This window comes from Macaca thibetana, chromosome 10 (genome assembly GCF_024542745.1).
Source record: "Macaca thibetana thibetana isolate TM-01 chromosome 10, ASM2454274v1, whole genome shotgun sequence".
NCBI lineage: Eukaryota > Metazoa > Chordata > Mammalia > Primates > Cercopithecidae > Macaca > Macaca thibetana.
This window is the reverse complement of record NC_065587.1, coordinates 29306516-29318202: the sequence shown is the minus strand read 5'-3', so window position 1 is coordinate 29318202 and position 11687 is coordinate 29306516. Positions and strand designations below refer to the sequence as shown.

The window sequence follows — 11687 nt, the reverse complement described above, 5'->3', positions numbered from 1 at the left end:
CTGGTCCATTTGACCCATAAAACTTACCATTACCATCATTAAAATGGCACATGTTATGCATATTTTGTCATCATGAAAATTTACATTCTGAAAATAAAGTACAGTGTCTTAGCCCATTTGTGCTGCTATAACAGAATACTTGAGATTGAGTGATTTACAAAGAACAGACCATTGTTTCTCACAGTTCTGGAGGCTGGGCAGTCCAAGGTCCTGGTGAGGGCTTTTATACTGCATTCTCATGTGGCAAAGGCAGGAGGGCTGGAAGGAGAAAGCTAAAGGCTGCATGAAGCCTCTTTCCTAAGGGCCTTAATCCTTTCAAGAGTGAAGAGCTGTTATGCCCTAATTGCCTCTTAAAGGCCATCCCTTTTAATACTACCACGCTGGCAACATCTGAATTTTGAAGAGGACACATTCAAACTATAGCAGCAAGTTTAATTTGGAAATAATTCTACTAAAAAAAAAAAAAAAGTTAGAATTGAGTAATAAGACCCTGTATATCCCCTCACTGGATGCAACAACAGGGTACATTAAGTCCTATCCAGGGGGCAGTCTCTCTTACTCTCTCTACTCCATCTTAGAAAATCAGCAATAATTTTCTGTCCACTCCATAATCCCATTTCACCAATTGCCCAAAATACCTACAGCAGTTACTTAATTATGTTTCCTGACAGTAGAGCGAGCCTAAAGGTAGGTGCCAGGCAGAGGTATCTGTGGGGTGGCCCAGATCTAGAGGGTCACAGAGACACAGGCACCACACAGCAGAGACACTGAGGGCCAGGAGCTCACTCGGATGAGGGACTTCAGCAGATCTTTCTCTCCTGAGCAAATCAGGTACAAAGAAATCAAGTTCCTATCATCAGAATAGACAAACAAGGACTTTAATCTCCTCAGCTGAACCCCACTGTCCAGGGAAGAAGTCTCTGAGCCCAAGCCCAGGTGAGGGTGGGGTGAGAAGATGAGCCAGGACACAGATTTGCATGGAGGCCCCGCCCTCCTCTGAGGCAGAAGGGATAAGACAGGGCTAGGGCAGGCCCAGTGCTGGGTTCTCAGAAGGCAGCGCTCTGGGGACGTCTCCGCCATGGCCTGGACTCTGCTTCTCCTCATCCTCCTCACTCAGGACACAGGTGATGCCTCCAGGGAAGGGGCCTCAGGGACCTCTGGACTGATTCTTGGTCTTCTGCTCCTTAGGCTTACCTGGGCCCAGCACTGACTCACTAGAGTGTGTTTTTTTTCCCCCTTTTTCCAGGATCCTGGGCTCAGTCTGCCCTGACTCAGCCTCGCTCAGTGTCCGGGTCTCCTGGACAGTCGGTCACCATCTCCTGCACTGGAACCAGCAGTGACATTGGGTGTTATAACTATGTCTCCTGGTGCCATCTGCCCCCAGGCACATGATTTATGATGTCAGTAAGTGGCCCTCAGGGGTCTCTGATCGCTTCTCTGGCTCCAAGTCTGGCAACACGGCCTCCCTGACCATCTCTGGGCTCCAGGCTGAGGACGAGGCTGATTATTACTGCAGCTCATATGCAAGCAGCAACATTTTCCACAGTGAACGTAAGATTGATTCTCAGGCTTCAAGTCTGGCAAGTGAGCTTCTTTGAGACTCCCTGGGATCCCACCAGTGAGACTGATCATTATTTCTGTCCCACACATCCCAAGTGATGAGGAAGTAAGATCAAAACCCTCCTGAGATTCCTGACTTGCGTCCTGACACCAGGGCTGTTGGGATTCCTGTCATTCCTTCAAGATTGTTCAAATAGGCAGTAACAATCACTTCCCTATGAGATACGAGAAGAGAATAATTCCATAGGAACCAAACCCATGAAGTCCACACTGAAGCCTGCCGAGTTCTCTGCAATCCAGTGCGACGGAGGGAGCATTTTCATGGGGACTTTTCAGAGTATGTGGAATGTCTGAGGAAACCACGCTCAGCCATGGGTTTCAGAGACAAAACTCTGGGAAATGAGCCCAAAAATCTCCTCAACCTGCAGCCTCTGTGGTCTGTTAGACTCAGCTATGCCTAGTAGAGATGGCCATGAGACACCTGTCCCCCACCTACTCAGGAGAGAGTGGAGCAGGCAACAGTGCAGAGAGAACCAGCAGGAGCCAGGCCAGGCCCTGCATCCAAAGCAGCCCCCAATCCCAACAGATTCTCAAGCTACAGCCCGGAGTACAGTCCCCACCTTCTGCAGGCTGAAGTGGGCTTCTCAGCATGGCCAAGCCATGACGGGGGATGGCAGTGTGTCCATGGGACACAGCCCTGCTGCCTGCCTGGCCCTCACGCCCCCTCCCTCCCCACCCTGGTTAAACTCTGCCCCAAAGGGCCCGGGTTCATTACTCAGGACACCTGGGTCAGGTCCTGTACTAGCCACCACTGCTCTCTGTTCTCTGAGCCACTTAGTCTCTTTTGGCCTCAGTGTTACCTGCTGTGAAGTGAGGAGGCTTATACTGAACTGAGTAGCTCTTTTCTTAATTCAAAATTAAAAGATAGAAAAACAATGAAAGTCATGTGAATTAAAGCCTGATGAGGGGATATCATTTAATGGGCTTCAATAGGCTTCAGGCATAGAACTTCTTGTCTTTCCTCTGCAGGGATTCCAAGAAAGGGGCTCAAAAGAGCTTGTTTTCTGTATGGTGGGAGCAGCGGTGCCCAGCTGAGAATAAGCAGGAGAGTCTCAGTTTCATCAGGAAGACAGACTAGGCTAGTGTAGAAATCTTCTCGGCACAAACTCTGAGAAGTGTTGAATAAAATAAAGATAAACATAATTTCATGTTTTCATGGTGCCAACGACGGTGATGTTAGTTCACAACTAAGCTGCAGTGCCTGAAACATCAGGAAATCACAGTGAATCATAGCTGCTCTTACTAGGTGGGAGGTGCACCAGTTTGCTTCCTAAGTGGATGGAAAGCCTGGGTCCCTGTAGGATGGCACACACATCTCTCTGGACTTTGAAAGCTTTGCGGAAGAGCTTCAGTTGACTCACTCTAATTAGTCCTGATGGAACAAAACCACTAGAGGAGGGCATTTCAACCCTGAGACACTTCTATAGCCCCACCTCCCTGCACTGCATGTGTGACCTCTCTGTGCTGGGCTGGGCAGGGCAGATCCGGTCATCCTGCACAGAATGGGGCTGGACTGTCTGGTCCTCAACTTCTGAAGTGACAGGTGCTGTGGGGTCACCTGGAAGAAAAAAGCCCCTGGGCTGAGTTTCCTCCACCAGCTGGGGGCAGCAGAGCTGCAGCCAGGAGCAGTCAGGAGAAAGGCTGGGGCTGCCCAGCTGGGGCAAAGAGGAAGGCCAGCTTGGGGTTCAACAGGTGTCCAAGAATCGGTCTTCAGATTGAAAGCGAGGGCAGCTCATTCTATCCCCTCAGGTTGCAGTGACCACGCTTTGAGGGTCAGACTCATACAGTGTCACCCAAGGACACCGACAGAAGCCTGGCACAGTAAAGGGCACACCCGGGAAATGCAGCTGGAGGAGGCTGGGTCCAGATGTCAGCGTGGACAGCCTCCTCAGGAAGGGGATTCCCTGGGAGATGTCCAGAGGTCGAATTGGTCTAGGAGGGGGCACAGCGTGAGGTGATGGGGCTCCCAGATCCCGAGTCCTTCACCCAGGAAGGCTGTCTGAGTCTCCTGCCACTCTCAGGTCCTTGTCCTCCCTGTCCAGCAGCATCCTGGGGAGCTAAGCCCTCTGTCCTGGGCACTTCCAGACACACCCGACCCCTGCTCTCTCTGCCTCTCCTTCAAGCTCCAGGCTGACTCTGACTCAGGGGGCAGCTCCTGTGCTCAGGTGAGTCTCAGGTGGATGGGGTGAAGCATTTGGGATCCTGATCCCTTCATGGGGCATCCCCAGCCTCCTTAAGGAGACACTCTTCAGAAGGACAGGGCTTCTCACTTGCCTCAGCTCTGACCATGGGGCTGTCCATGCTCAGTGACAGGACACTGACCAGGGATCTGACTGAAGTGGCCAGGAGCCTGGCTGGAGTAACCAGGGACCACCCACCTTCTGGAGCTCGCATGCTGTGCAGAGACCATGACCCTGGGACCCCTGCAGAGACCATGGGGCCTAAAGTTAGACTATCAGTCCTGTGTGGTTTTCTCCTGCTTTTTGCAAGTTTACATAAAACATTGATGAGAAAAACATACATCAATAACAGACGAGCTGAGGGTGCCAATTGCTAATCTCTTGTGGCAATGAGGGGTGATGTAGAAGGAGCAGCACCATGGCTGAAATGAGACCAGAGGCCCTGTTGACTCCACAGGGGTGTGTGGTTGCTTAAATGACCCAACTATTCCTACTGAAGTAATTAGCAAGTGTCCTGATGACACAGCACAACATTCAGATGGAATGAACAAGAGGGGACTGAGTCTGAGGGACCAGCAGCAGGAAGATGATGGGTCCCTGGTCCACCTGCTGCTGAGTCAGGTGTCATCATGATCTCTCAGCAGAGCCCAGCTCAGCCCCATGGCCAACCTCCTGGAAGGTCCACAGCTCTGATGAGCCTGGCTCAGTACAGACCCCAGGTCAGCGAGGTTTGGGACAGTGGTCATGAGATCAATTCCCAGAAAGGTGACTGTGATCACAGGGCTTGAAGGCTGCAGCTGATTTTCTAATCTGAGACCCTGCTTCTTCCTCCTGTCACCTGTGCTCCCCTGCAGCTGGTTTGAGTGACATCTCTCCAGGAGGAGTCGCAGAGGATGTAAATTTGCATAAACACTAAACACTGACTGCCCCCAAAAGCTGGAGAGGGAATAAGAGCGGCCTGGGAAGTCCAGCTGTGCTGTGGGCTCAGGAGGCAGAGCTCTGAACGTCTCACCATGGCCTGGATCCCTCTCCTGCTCCCCCTCCTCGCCCTCTGCACAGGTGCTGCGCCTAGGTTCAGTCCCCACAGACCCCAAGTTGGGCCTGACCTGAATCCTGAGCAAAGCCCCACCACTGCTGCTAGGGGGGATTCCTAGCAATGGGTCCTTTGTCTTCAAGCCCCCTCTCTTGTTCTTCCTTGCAGGCTCTGTGGCCTCCTATGAGCTGACACAGCCACCCTCGGTTTCGGTGTCCCCGGGACAGACGGCCAGGATCACCTGCTCTGGAGATGCATTGCCAAAAAATTATGCTTATTGGTACCAGCAGAAGCCAGGCCAGGTGCCTGTGCTGGTGATTTATAAAGACAGTGAGCGGCCCTCAGGGATTCCTGAACGTTTCTCTGGCTCCAGCTCAGGGACCACAGTCACCCTGACCGTCAGCGGGGCCCAGGCTGAGGATGAGGCTGACTATTACTGTTACTCTGGGGATGGCAACAGTCTCACAGTGACACAGGCAGATGGGGAAATGAGACACAAACCCCTTGCCATCTGTGTCACCTTCTCTCTCCAGCCCCAGGAGGACTGTGGACAAAGCCACGAACAAGTCTGGCCCAGTTCACCTCGATCTGAGATTCTGAGGCCTCCCTTCCAGATCTCCACGTAGGCCCTCCGGAAGGTGGGTTGAGAATAAATTTGGGCCTGGCAGGTCCAGTCAGTCCTGGTGTTTTCTGGGCTGGAGTGCAACTTTGGGAAAAATGACTTGAATGGAAGTACAGTCAGAAGGAGACATCTGCTGAGTGGTGATGGTCCCAGTATTTCCTCGCGTGGTGACTGAATCTAATGCAGTGACACTACTCTGTGGCCCAAATGCCCTGGGTTATTCCTCTGAGCTCCCCGTGTTTTACTGAGATGCTCCAACCCCCACTCTCATGGTATCCTGGTCTGAAGAATGATGGCCACTGAGGTGGGCACTGTGTGTCCGTCTAGATGCCCTTTTCAGGGCTCATGCATCCAGCATCCAAACAAGGCTGTGCAGGAGACTGTGACTTGTCACAGCTGTTCCCCACTGGAAAATGCCAGTGAGGTCAGAGAACTGCTCTCCCAATGATGTGCCTCCTTCATAGTGTGGTTCAGGTGCAACGCCTGCCTGGTCCCTAGATTTTAATGCCATGTTTTAATTTAAAATAACTTCAAAGTGTCTCCTGCTGAGCTCTCCAGTGTAACACATTCCCAGTCATACCTCTCACACTTTTCTTTCTGACAAAATTTTTTGAAACCCTTCTGCAATGAATTCTCCCTCTCAGAGTAGGATTCCAGGGAATTCACAAATGAACAAACAAACCAAAAACTGTCTAGAAGAAAGAGGATCCAAGAGGAGAGAACTGCACAGGGGGTGCACTCTGGGGTCTGCAGATATTCATGAGCACCGATGAGCGCATGCATGGGAGGAAAACTTCTGTGATAGAGAAAACAACCATTCAAAGATTCAAAGACATTTGAGGGAACACTCCATAGAGCTCACACTCACACCCATCTGCACACACACACACACACACACACACAATGAGAATAGTGCCTGGTCCTCCACTCCATGAAGAAAGACCTGAGTTAAAGGGTGTGAGGTTGACCAGTGAGAAGAGCTTTACCTCAGCACTGGGGAAAACGTTGCCCTAGACAAAAGGCATCGTAAACCCGGGAGGCGGAGCTTGCAGTGAGCTGAGATCAACTCCAGAAAGTGTGTGAAGGCCCCTGTGCTGATGCCTATGTCAAAGACCATCACATGTATTTTAACCAACTAGCCTAGAGTTGTTACCAAGAGTTTGATCTTACAAATAATCCTGCAATGAACATCCCTATTCGGACTCCTTGGGGTAATCTGAAGATTACCATAGAATAAATCTCTAGGCATTGAATTGCTGGGTCAAAAAGAAGTATGTTTGTAATTTTCACCGATTATTCTCGGATTCCTATTCATGGGGGGTTGTACCAATTTACAATGCCAGCCATAAATCTTTGATGTGAGTATGCTGTTGAAAGTTTGGGTTTTTGCCAACATGGGAGATTAAAATTTTGTTATCATGTTACAGTGATATTTTGGATCTCTCCTATTCTGCTTGAGGTTGAACATTTTATCAAACATTTTGGTGCTCTTTAGTTTTTAGAATTTAGTAAACTTTTTTCTTAAGTGGCCAGGTAGAGAGGGTTTTAGCCCCTGTGGGCCAAGAGTCAACTTCGACCGTATTATGAAGGAACTTATAACTCCAGTTACCATGTAACCTTTTAAAGCTATAAAAACCACTCTCAGCTCTGGAACCACACAAAACAGGTGACACACCAGGAGTTGCCACAGGATGCGGTTTAATAGTCCCTGGTTTGTAGGGTCATTTGAAGTTGAAAAACTTCACCAGCATATATTTTAGGTGGAGATCTTTTTGTGGGTAACACTATATTTCACCTCCTATAGTGGCCTGAGGTTTCTCTCTAGATAAGAACACACTTTTATCATTTTTTTGGATGGATTTTGGGTCTATCCGTGACAGCCCTGTGTCATAAACTCCTAACTTTTGTGTCCGTCCTTTTACTGTGATTCTTGGGAGTGTGACAGTATATCAGGAATATACTCCCCAAGGTGGAAAATCAGAGAGAGGGAGGGGCAAGTGGGCAAAGAAGCTTGTACCAAAGCTGGAATATAGAGTGCAGGCTCAGAGAAAAGGGTCCTAATATCAGCATTTGACTGAAGCCAAAACCACAAAAGAACACAGGGATTCTGAGGGTGACAAATAAAAATATAGTTTAAGTTTTAATGTATTCATTCTTTTTATAATCCACAAAAATTCTAAAACTCGGAATTTAACAATGGGATAAGGAAGAGAGCTTGAGATGTTAAACTATGAAGACCCCAAGGCAAGTTGCCAGGAAAAGAACAGGACCTTTTTGGTGGAACTATGTTTATGCTGCAAATTACCCTTTTCTATATGTCTATATATATATTTAGGTATAAGGGAACATCTCATGGAACATCCTTCTTCACTAGTCAAAGATCACCCTCACCCAAGGAGGGAACCTAAAGGGAATGTCAATATGAAACACAAAACATAATGCACTTTTGTATAACCATTAAGAGAGTCTCTATTTGCATATCAAAATGTGGATGCTTAATGTTAACTTTGGAAATAGTAGGTTAATATGCATATGAGATGAATTTTCTTGTGACTATTTCTGTCTGTGATTTATCTTTCTTAATAGGGACATTCTCTGCCCTTAGAACAATTAAACTTGTGATATTTTTTGTTCTATTATCTGTATCAGCTCTGTTTTTTTTCAAACGGTGGCAAAGATATCCCATGGCTAATGATTAATAAATTCAGTTAAGGGTATTTAAACTATTTCAAGAGTGGACAGTTGTGATTTCCCCACCTCTAACTCACAGATGTTGCTGATGCTGACTCGCTCTTCTCTTCTAATCTTAGCAAATAAAGTGGGAGCATTTACTTTCTGAAGACCCAGATGACAGCAGGAGAGAGGAGGTGAAACCCCTCAAAGCTGTTTTCCTTTAAACCCTCAGGATGAATCACCCTGGAGAATCCCCCACACTTGAGTTGGATGATATCTAAATGAGAGTTTGGTCTTAGAGTTGATGCTGAGTTAGTTCAGGATTTGGGCTGTTGGGATGGGGTGAATGTGCTTTACAAGTGAAAAATGCATGAGTGTTTGGGTCCGTAGGTTGGAGAGTTCCTGGCTGCTTTATGTGCCCCTGAATTCATACAATGAAGCTCTTAGGCACAGTGTGTGAGTTAATTTGGAGAGTCTTTAAAGAGGTGATTAAGTGAAAATGAGGTCATGAGAGAGGGTTCTTATTCAATCTGACTGGTGTTCTTCTGAGAAGAGAAAATTTTCACACACAGAAATGAGACACCAGAGATGAACGTGTAGAGGAAAGAGCATGTGAGGACACAGCAAGGAGGTAGCGACCTGCAAGCCAAGGAGAGAGACCTCAGGGGAATCCAAACCTATAAACCCTTTCATCTTGACTCCCCAGCTTCAGAACTGTGAGAAAATAAGTGTCTGCTCTTTAGGCCAGCAGGCCTTTGGTATCTCATTAAGGAAGCACTAGCAAATGAAAACAAAAGGGACCCCAAAGACCTTGGATGTGGGAGAAGGAAGGGATGGAGCAGGGTGCAGGAGGCAGGGCAGGGAGGGGCTGGAAGTTCAGGCTCTGAGGTGCATCTCCTGGGTGGAATCCTGACTCCACTCACTGCTCTCTGGGGACTTGGGGAAAAACAATTAACCTCCAATAGTAAATCCCTAACAAGGATCGGGCCTTGAGCATAGGGTTCCTCATCCTCTTATTCCCTATGATGCAAGTCTTATTGAAGTCACGCTTGTAAAACACTCAGCAATGTATCTGGCATACACTATGGTCTCAGAAGTGGTTGTTCTGAATTTTCTAGTGATGTGTGGAGGATGGCATTGGTCCTGTGGGCAGAGGGGGCACTGTGGACCTTGGTTTGAGGACTCTGAAAAACACCAAGTCCCCTGGTAGTGCGTAAGTGCAAGAGCCTCACAGATGCTTCCTCCCAGGCCCCTTCTATTGGGTAAAATTTACTCTCCACTCCTGACACCCATCTGGTCCTTCTTCTGACTTTAGTAAATTGCCAGTATGAAGGGCTAAGGCTCAAGGCTCAGATGAGAGCTAAGACAGGCGCACTGGGGAATAAGGAGTAGATTTGCATCCTCTGCTCATCAGGGAGCCCACCCAACAAAGACACAAGAATAAAAGAAGTACATTTGCATGAAGAGCCTCTCCTTCCTATGATAAGAGAGGCCTGAAGGTCCCTCCCCAGCCGTGGGCTCAGAGACAGAACTCTGGACCATCTCCGCCATGGCCTAGACCACTCCCCTGCTCACCCTCCTCATTGTCTGTGCTGCCTCCCAGGGCTCAGCACCCACAGGACCAGAGATCAGCCTGGCCCTGAGCTTCAGCTCAGCACAAGGAGTGATGCAGAGTGTGAGGCTCTGGGAATGACCCTCATCCTCATAATTACCTCTCCTGTCTTCTCTTGTAGGCTCTGTGGCCTCCTCTAAGCTGACTCAGGAGTCAACAGCGTCTGTGACCCTGGGACAGTCAGCCACGGTAACCTGCCAGGGAGACAACCTAAGAAGCCATGGTACAAACTGGCACCAGGAGACACCAGGCCAGGCTCCTGTGTGGGTCATACATGGAAACAAAAAACCAGCCCTCAGGGATCCCAGATCAATTCTCTGGCTCCAACTCAGGAACACAGCCATCCTGACCATCACTGGGCTTAGGCTGAACATGAAGCTGACTATTACTGTCACTCATGGGAAAGCAGTGCTACTCATCTCACAATGGGACAGATAGATTGGGAAGTGAGATCTAAAGACCTTTGCTGTCTGTGTCACCCTCTTTCTCCAGGCCTAGCAGGACTGTGGAGGCAGCCATGAGCAGGGCGGGCCTGGGTCACCTGGATTGAAGCCCTTCAGTCTGCGCTTCCCTCCAGAGCTCCAGGCAGGCTCTGCAGAGAGCGGGTCAGGATAGGATTTGGGGTTGGCAGAACCAGGTTGTCCTGCTGTTATTGGAATGGATATACCTTGGCTCAAGGTGACCTGCATGGAAGGACAGTAAGAGGGAGACAGTTACTGAGTGCTCATGGTCGCTGAATTTCCTCCTGTGTGTTGACTGAACCCAAGACAGTACCTCTACTCTGTGGCCCAAGTACCCTGGATTATTTCTCCAAACTGCCCATGTTTAACTGAGACTCTCAAGCCCCAGCTTTGTGCATCCTGATGTTCTGAACATGGAAGCTTTTCATAGTGAGCACCGTGACATACCTTAGATTCCCATTTCAGGACTTACGAACCCACCATCCACCCAGGGCTGCAGGGAGACCCTGGTTTCTCACAACTCTTCCCCACCAGAAAATGCCATGCAGTGCAGAGAATAGTTTTGCTCAGAGAATTGTTCATTTCAGAATATGTTTCAGGGGCAATGACTCCCCAATGCCTTAATCATGCTTTAATTTAAGACCCCGAATATCACATTGAAGTCCCTCCTAGCATAGGACTCAATTGTAAAACATTCCCAGTCACGCTTCCCACACTTCTTTCCTGAGAATATATCCTGACACCCTACTGCATGCAATCCTCCCTCTCAGAGTAGGATTCCAGGGAACTCAAAATTAAAAACAAACAAACAAACAAAAAAGCCAGTCTAGAGGGAGGTGTATTGAAGAGGAGAGAGTTGCACAAGGAGAAAACTCTGAAGTTGCAAATATTCATGCACTGATGAGCACTTGTGTGTAAAGAAACTCCCTCTGAAAGAGAAAGAGAAAGACACTTGAGGGAACACTCCACATAAAACACACACACACACACACACACACACACACACACACACACACTCTCACTCCAGTCACAGAGGAAAGGCCTGAGTTACAGGGCATGAGGTGGACTCATCAGAAGAGCTTCAGCTCAGTATTGGAGAAAATGTCGCCCAGACATAGGGCTACTCTGTTTTCAACTAAGAAAGTGTAGAAGCAAACTGAGAAAAGTCAAGACAGTTTCCAAGTAACTTTACTGAATCCAAAAATAAAAGACAAAAATAGAGAAGAAAATGCAAAAGAATTATAAACTCAGCAAGGAAAAATTCCCAATGATTGGCATTCTATCAATATTTCCTGCAAGAAAAAGAGAAAATGTGTGCTCTAAAACAGTGAAAAACGAATCAATCCAAAGTGGCAATAAAACTGCACACATGATAGACCTTGTAGGCAAGAATTTTAAAGCAGTTCTTATAACTCTTTTCTCCTTGCTCATGAGAATAGAGGATTGATTGAATGTGTTAAGTGGAGAAATGGAAGGCATAAAGAAA

At 48.1% G+C, this 11687-nt stretch overlaps 1 pseudogene across 1 annotated transcript; it reads left to right on the top strand.

Moving 5' to 3' along the window:
* Positions 1–1057: 1057 nt before the first annotated feature.
* Positions 1058–4663, top strand: LOC126964061 (immunoglobulin lambda variable 2-23-like; annotated as a pseudogene). Its single transcript, XR_007729307.1, has 4 exons — positions 1058–1124; positions 1247–1584; positions 3706–3785; positions 4655–4663. The product of XR_007729307.1 is annotated as an immunoglobulin lambda variable 2-23-like (transcript).
* Positions 4664–11687: the final 7024 nt, after the last annotated feature.